We start from the raw sequence: 9,213 nt of genomic DNA, 5'->3' as shown, positions 1-9,213 counted from the left end.
TATGAGGAAGAGAGGGAAAAAAGAGGGACAGAAGAGACAAACAAGTGAGCAGCGTTTAACTGTCAGGTGAAGAAAGGGAGCGAAAAGAAAAATGAAACAAGCGGAAGGAGGACAAGGAAATAGAGGACGGGATGAGGACTTGAGGTGAAAGTAAATGGGGCGCAAGTGGTGGGTATACCCCCTGAAGGTGTTATCACCATGACGACACCTCTTTCGTCTCCTTGACTATCCAGTTGCTTGATGAACTCTATAAATTGTGTGCAAGGACAAAGCCCACACTGTGATTGTGTTGGTGAAATAAACTGCAAAAAGTGACATTAAACCTCATAAAGCTTCTTGGAAACAAGAATCGACTTATTACTCAGCCAATGAGTGCATACAAATACAAATGCGTTTCTGCAGGTATAATGCAGAAGGTATACAATGTTTGGGAAAGACTGCAGAAAGGAAAACATATAAGGGTAGGGGAGGGAGTTTAAATGAAAAGAGAAAACTGACCTTTAGAAATACAAACTAATGGAAAAAAAATGCTGCGAAATGAAAGAGGTGGCGATGAGACAGTGGGGGACAGACTGAATTAGATTATGCTGAATGGAATGCGGCAAAAAGTCAAAGGAAACAGGGAAGAGGGAGTCATTATTGGAAAGGAGTTCTTCATGGGGGAGAGCGAGTGAGGAGGTCAGGAGAGAGGCAGAGAGACAGCGGACCTACACAGACAGAAAGCAAGAGAATCTTAATCAGAAATCTGAAGAAGGGAATAATAAGGCTATCTGACAGTAAATGTCAGCTCAGGAAGGGGAAGGAAATGAAGGAAAAGAACAGAGGGAGGGAGGGAGGGAGGCAGAGGTTGGTAAGTGGGCAAAAGAGAAACAGAAGGAGACAGGAGACACCACCCACCAGGAGGAAGGAAGACTATTTCTGTTGATCAGACGCAACACACTGCTAAGAAAAAAATATTCCCCAGATCCCACCAGGGGAAACAGTAGCCTCAGGTCAGGTAGGTGAATCCTCAGATAAGGATGTAGACCTCTGTGCATGTGAACCAAAACATTAAGCGCCTGTCTGAGAAATGTTGCCCTTGAGCCAACCTTGACTGATGTTTCCCTCAAGTTCAGCTCTGCTCTTAATGCCAAACAGCCACCATCTGTTTGTCACCAAGTTACTGTCAATGGCGGGCTCCAGTCATATTGGATATTTTTAGATTTGATCATTCTGCAGATTATCCCATCGACTAATCGACTAAGAGGAGTAAAAACACATTTTGCATTGCTAAACAACAAAATGAAATGATCATCTGGGGTAAAATGTGCTCATATTATTATTGTCCAGTAGGGTTGGGCAGGGCATGAATTTGGACAATTCCGGTTCAGATTCTGTTTTTTTATTTTTATTTTTTTTTTTAATTCGATTACGAACGATTCTTGATTTATGTGCCTGGCAAATTGTATAAACTTCTCTGTTCTCTGCTATTTTCAACCAGTATATTTACTTTTTTATACTATTTTTCACAATAGTTTTATTTTTGAGAGCCTTAAGAAAATATTAATACAGCAGTTACTTTAAGACCTAGTGTGAATTAATTTCAAGAAATGCCAAATTCAATCAAAGTAAAGTAATTAAACAGAACACAACAAAGAAAGCATGGATAAAAATTATTTCTATTTGATATATTAGACAAAGTATTGGTTGTTCTGAAGTGAGATCCTGGCAAGCTGCAAATCCGGAAGTGGGGCATCATTTCTAGAAAAACGGGGCTCCACATGTAAAGTGTACAAAGCGATATTTCAAACTTATCTAAGGGGATTTGGGTGTTTGAAGAGTTGGAGGAAGAGGAAGCTGTTGGCAGGATGTATGTTGGACAAAAATGCATGTACGAGCCAGATGCTCAAGGAGGCGAAAATGTGCTCGATCAACCGGACATGGAGTGGAGACGAAACCCATTAGCATTGGAAGAATGATAAGATATACAATACATTTTTATTTATATAAGACATTTCGGTAATGGTGATTACCCTCCCGTTACTGTTTGATATTCGATGGTGTGCTGTTCTGTAATTTCCTCCATTTAGTCTGCTAGCACTGAAAGCACACGTCACAGTGGGTTGGTGTCCTACTTTGTCAAATTAGCTTTACTTCTTGTCATATTTTGATAGTCCTAGTAGGGATAAATAAGGTATATTCAAGAGATCATAAAATGCAAGTGAATTCACGGTAAAATTGGCTTGTGATTGGCAGATTTTCAGGAGGATGTGGCATGTTCATTCATCAAAGAAATTAGAAATTCTAGCGCATTTAAAAAAAATGTGTGTAATCACACCTTCTATTATAAGCGAAAAAGTTGAGAAAACAGAAATTTTCATTTTTGTATGTTAATTTGAGGATTACATATGTTGTTTTATAGTTATTATTCTTTTACATGGTGCAATAATGTGAGTAGGGCTGATCGATATGGCCGAAAAGTAAATTACAATACAAGTATTTCATATTGGTCGATATACATTTACTTTTTTTCTTTTACAATTGAAGCCGTGGAAAAAATGTCGAATTTTGGTTAAAATTAGGTCGACATTTTGCTAAAATTTAAGAAATGATAGTTTGAGATTTCAGTTTTTGCAGTGCAAGCAAGTAAAATTTAAGCAGTCTAGGTAACCATATGCTGCATGTGTATTTATACGTATGTGTATGTTGTAGCTGTTATGCTATAAGCTAATCATTAGCTGGATATGTGCATTTATGTGTTGACTCACTGTTTTATTTCAAGTTCAACTTTTTGGCTCAATGTTGGCATTAGACGTACTAGGCCAATTATGACATTGGGTCCGTTTCCGCACCAGTTCTAAGAATAGTTGCCGCCCGAGGCAGCCCGCCGGGCCGGCCTGGGATCACTGACCCTGCAGCGGCGACTGCTGCCACCGCCGCAGGTGGGGAGCTCCGCAGAGTTGCCGCCGTGGGGCTGACAGAGAGGAGCAGCCAGTGGGGTTGAGCTGCTGTGCATTCGCGACGCATCTTCTGTGGCAGGAGTGGCTACACGCCACTTCACACATTTTTTTTTGTTTTTTATCCATCCTACTTCATTTGTGCTTCTTCCTTGTGGCTATTCAGAAATCGAAATATGGGACCGACATTCTAAAATCTGAACGACTCTGGGAGAACCGGAATGATGGTCACGGGTCCACTCGATTCCCGGTTATACGTTCGGTAGTCTCGGCGTCAGTTTGTGTTTATTTGGATCAATAAAGTGAAGAGCTCAACGATTTATCGTTTTGGGGCCGAAATCGCAATCTCAGACAACGCGATTAAAAAAAATCGTAAAACATGCGTTTTTTTATTTTTTATAAAAGGTCTCTTGAGTCCTACGCTCACGAAGCAGGTCACACTAACCAGCGCCATACTGATTAAAAATAAAAAAAGCACCATGCTGTCGCCCGCAGTCCCGGAAGTAATTTATTGCGCCACTGCTTGAATGCTAGGCGCCAAGCTACCTTGCGCCACAGCAGTACGAACTTTATTTGTACTACATGCAAGTCCGTGGACTGCAGCAACAACGAGCTGTGTGATACGGATCATCTCCTCCGTGATGACAATTAAACAACCCCACAAACAAGTAACGTTTGAAACGAGGAGGGGAACGAGGAGTTACTGAGCGTGCTAATCCGTAAAGTGAAATACAGAGTCAGAGCTTGAACCACGTATTGAGACATAAAATAAGATGATAGCTATATTGGCAATTCAGCAGACGTATTCATGACAAAGAGGTTTGATTGCAAACGTATATTAAATATGTATGTCATCAATAATATTTGCACTATTTTGTACCACAGAGTACTGACTACTGAGATCTACACAAGACAATTCTATATTTGAATCAATTTAATATTAAATGTAAAACATTTTGGGATTTAAAAAAATGCATTTTTGTATACACAAGTAAAAAAAATATACTAGATTATTCAAGATATTCGATTAATCAGTGTACATACTTCATTGTGTGTGCATGGAGGATTCAGAGTGTTCCAATGCCTACAATGTGACAGACTTCACAGTTTCGACAGAAATAAAATACTAATTTCAAAATACAGTGAAATTTCACTGATACTCAAAAAGTTCACAGCGACAACTGAAAAGCAGAAAAATAAAAGCCACATGTCCAAATCTCGTCAAGAGTTCTATTAGGACAGTGACCTCTGGCCGTTGTCCTGAATTTTTAAACACTCCGCAGTGTTATTAAAAGGCCAGGCAAAATCGACTAATTAATTAGCTGTTATATGCATTAAGTTAGGAGGGCATGTGAGGTGTGAATCTTAACTAGGAAATCAAACTTTAATGAATTTAGTTCTCTCTTTATTTAAGTTAACCTAAGGTCATGAGTGTGGTGATTGTCATTCAAAGGCAGAAGATACACATGGTGCATAATATGAAATTGAACTGATTAAAGACGTGTCACATCAATTGTCTAAATTCTCATGAACTATGCGGGCTCTATATTTGTAGACAGCGAACGTGCCTTCTGACATAAAAATGACTGCATCTTTATTTTCGTTCTAAGCCTCGTTTAGCATGTTTGCAAATTTGGCAGATTGTGCTGCGCCTGTCTGGGCATTCTGGCGGACCCAATGTGTTTTCCTTTACACCTTTATAAAAATAACAACAGAGTGCACATAACCTTCTGAATCATTGGAGAAATCAATTTATTGAATGCGTTATTTTCATTATCATCTGTTATATTTTTAAAATGACTCCCCAGGTCTGCGGAACAGCTGAGTTGGAGGATGAGAATGGGAGAAGTGGAAAAATATGACAACATCGGTTCAAACTGTTGCTCAACTGAAATTGCATGTTGGGGAAGAATGAGAAAGAATTGCACCTACAAAGCTTCAACAAACATTGTCCTCAGTTTCCAAACGCTTATTGAGTATTTTAAAAAGGAAAGGTGATGTAACACAGTGGTAAACATGCACCTGTTTCAGATTTTTTGGGAACATGTTGCAAGTATGGCATTCAAAATGAGTGATGAATATAAATATGCATAAGTCTGGTTTGTCAGAAACGGTTTGATAGGAACTTCATCTTTGTCAGACAGTCAGCATCAAAGGTAAGTGAGTAGTTTCAGAACTTTGAAAACTTGTCCGAGGGAATTCGTTGCAAACCACTAGTCGCTAACGCAGTCATGGAAAGAAGTTACGTCAACCGCAACAATGATTACAGGAGCATGCTGGCATGTGCTGTGAAGGCCAACTTCAAAATAAAAGCCTACGGAGGCTATTTTGATGATGTCTATGTATTATTTGGAAGGCCACAGTGTTACATCACCTTTCTTTTTCAAACACTCAATGAGCGTTTGGGAACTGTTACTGTATGAAGGAGTGTTGTTGCAGTTGGCTTGATTAAATAAGCGGTCACCTGAGGCAGGAAAAAAATCCTTGAGCATTTTTATATGTTTTTAATTGAGGTGAAAATGAATTACAGATTTAGTTTTAAAAAGTGGTGTCACCCTGTGTTTACTTGCTACATAATGCAGCAGAGGCTTGACGAGTGACTCTCAATTTTGGCGCCTCATGCTATCAGTCATGTTTTGTTGATAACGGCGGACTGATGAATGTGATGTCCTTTCTTTCCATGGGACAACACTGAAGAAATAACACTTATCACATAACCGTTGCAAAAAAAAATGTTCCAGTTTTTCACAAGGCCCTTTTGGCCCTAATTAATCGCCCATCTTCATCGTTGGCATCGGGCCAAGACCTCATGTCCAAATTTGGCCAACTTCATATTTAATCAGAAATATATTTTATTAGTCAGTCCCCACACGGGTCCATTGTTATTATTTGAGCAATCTCAAGTGTTTAAAATGACTTGCCGTCTTTGACAAAGCAATGTTAATTCCTCAACAAACGCCATTTTTTGTTTTTCCTCAAAAGTGATGGATTTGGAGAAGCAAAAATTCCACCCGACGGCAGCAGAACAAAATTTTTATCTGTTTTAATGTTAAGCAATCCTGCTGAGTCTGTGTTATGACATTTGCAAAAGGTGTAATACAACATTCAATATTTCATTGTTTAGACATTGTATATATGTAAGTAGACAAGGCTGCATTTTCTATCTTTGCTTTTGTCAGCATAATAGTCACCTTTAGAAAGATGGGAGTTCTGAGAAATCCTTGACAAGGCTGTATGATGCAGCTGAATGTGAACAGAATTCGGAACCATTAAGATTCACAGTGCTGCAAAAGGTTAAATAACAAAGAAAAAGAAAAATCTCATACTGAATATTTCAATTATGTTACTTGATGTAGAATAAATAAATACAGATACCTTTGTCAGGTCTGAATATATCAACACCCCAATAGTCACAATAGTCGTTCTCAAAATGATATTTTTTTTATCAATTTAGCTTTGTTAAGGATATTCTATTGACAATCTAACATTAATATACAAAGAACATGTACATTAGTACGAAATGTAAAAAGAAAAATTGTAGTGGGGGGGCGCAAATTGTTTTCTTCTTGGTAGGGGGGGCGTGACAGGAAATAATTGAGAACCACTGCTTTAGACAGTGACATTACATAATTGAACTGCTGTCATTGGTGGAAATTGCTAAATATAGCTCTGTGTCATCTGCATAGCCTTGATAGGCAAGATTGGCATTGACCCAAGGGCAACATACAACAGACCCTTAAGCAATCCCACGTTATGACCAATCCGATCAGATTCAAATTTTTGTGGAAAAAAAAAAAATTATTATAGGGAAATAATGCCCAACTTGACAAAGTTGATTTGCCTTTCTAGAGAAAAACACCCAAAGGTTTGAGATCCACACTCCCTTTGTTATAGTTCATTTGATGTCAAGAACACGTAAATCCAGGGAGCATCTTGAAATCCGCTATCTAAACAAACCCATCGAGTGCATGAGCAGATTTAATCATCAGAAAGTACAAACACAGATAGGAATCTTGACAAATATCCTCAGGGATGGGAACGGCATTCATCTCTGAACCTCATCTTTGTCAAAAGGTCAAAGCAAGACAGAGGTTATCCTTCCACTTTAAATGCTGCAACTGCATTTTCACATAAACAGGTTTTACCACCTCACCTCCACCATGTTTCTCCCTAACGACATCTTCCCAATCACTTGCTCTCGCCTTGCACTGGTCTCGCTCTCTCAAGACACACACAGTGAGTAATGGCAGGAGCAAAGGATAGTGGCAGAACGCTATAAAAGTGTAATTTGCTCCATTTTACTCAGGAAACCAAATTCCCTTTTAGTGTTGCGTTGTAAGCAGTTAACATTGAGAAGGCCAGCTTTACACACAATGCAAACTCACATGCAATCAAAGGAAGGGCACCATATATGTTACAGTGTAAAAAGCACAAGTAAACATCTTTTTTTCTTCAGAACAAGACATAAGACTTTTCCCCCTCTTTCTCCTCACTAAATCTTTTGAATTCGGGTTCACCTGTTCAACCCTTTCTTCTCTCTCTCCTTAAATCTCCCCCCCATCTTGTTTCCTTCCGCCACATCTTTGTCGTTTCCCATCCCTCACATCTGCACTTATTCTTTTCCTCTCACAGTCATCAGGCCACCCTTACAGCAGTCTTTTCTTTCCATGTCCCTCTCCATTTCCACCACTGCACTCGCAGGGAGCTAATAGCCTCGTCCTTTGTTCTTGGTGAACAGCGGGGAACAATGGAGGAGTGGGGCTTGTTGTTGTGGCAACTGCACGTGGCAAGAGAGAGTGGAGAGGCAGAGAAAGTGGTGGGAAGGGGGGGAGGGGGCTAAAGACGAAAGGCAAAAAGAGAGAGAGAGAGCAGGCACGGATGGGATGCTGGTTGTTAGTTTGGCAGCAGGGAAGGAGCGCCGGCTAATTGCACTCGTTTCTATGCACACCGCAATTAAACCCTGATGCACACGCGCACACGTGTATACATCATCCGCCAGAAGCGCACTTTCTTTACTACATCAGACATAGTGGAGGTGGTTGGGAGGCAGAAGAGGAGAGACTTGGAATGTGGGGGGAAAACCACAACAAGAAACAACAAAGCCATCATACATCAATGTTTCGGTTCTATAGAGTACAATAAATTTGGAGTTCACAAAAAGCATTCATTTGAGGCAAGGTCAACACCAAAATTTGCGTGACATTAATAATGTTTTCTAAGCATGGCATTCTGATTAATATTGCAATTTTGGAAGATGAATTACGCAGCTAAGTCCACCCATTTTCATCTATCTCCAGGGACGGTCATTTTGCCACTTGCTGTAAACTGAAAATAACTTCATAGTTGCTGGAGCTTCAGGTAACAATCTTGTGAACGTCAAATTACCCGTGGCCGTTTTTGTCTGGGCCACATAACTTGGATAACACAAAAGAACAGATTATGCAACGTTTAACAAGAAAATAGTGATTTGTTCAAATCATGTATTTTTCTGTAAATTATTTTATTTATTCATTTACTTTAATGTCGTCATAGTTGCAGTATATTTATTTAAAAACAAAATAAATAAAAGCAGCGTTAGTTATATTTTTATTATCAGTATTTTTTTCCAAACAAAAAAAGTACAGATAAGAATACAATTACGGCATCACATCGATAAGCGGTATCGTTGAGAGTGGTGGTATCGTTCAAATCTTATCCATGACCATTCTTAGCTATAACAGTATTACTTTGGCGACATCTGGTGGCATCTTGGTGCTGAAATGAGTTGAGGAGCTTCATTTACGCAAAAACAGGCATTGCTGCCATCTTGTGGCCTCTATAGACACTAACAGTACTAAATAAATGTCAATTACTCAATGACTTTCGCTAACTGTGGCCGAGCGACATCATTGTGATGTTTAAGATGCACCTAAAGGAGTACATTTTTATTATCTTTTCAAAGAAGCATTTTTTTCATGCAGCAAAATAATAAAACCATTAAAGTTATTTGGTGTTGGTTATGTCCCTGGATATGGCTCTTCTATTGCGCATTTAAGGTATCATCTGGCCAGTCAAAGTCAGTTAAAAGCATACAAATAAGTTATCGCACGTCTTTGTGATACGCATATTGCACTTTCCATTATCACGTTGATGCTATTTTTTTTCTTTTTTTTTTTACATTTACCGTGCAGCCCTAATCATGGCCCAGGACCAAAGTGTGGATGCAGGATTTCTCCCAATTTTTGATTAACTCAAATGACAAAAGTGTTGGAAATTGCGCAATAGAAATTGGACACTG

Source organism: Idiotropiscis lumnitzeri, chromosome 4 (genome assembly GCF_059441095.1).
Source record: "Idiotropiscis lumnitzeri isolate Australia: NSW breed Sydney's pygmy pipehorse chromosome 4, RoL_Ilum_1.0, whole genome shotgun sequence".
NCBI classification, from domain to species: Eukaryota; Metazoa; Chordata; class Actinopteri; order Syngnathiformes; family Syngnathidae; genus Idiotropiscis; species Idiotropiscis lumnitzeri.
The sequence above is the reverse complement of the archived record's forward strand: the minus strand, read 5'-3'. Positions refer to the sequence as shown.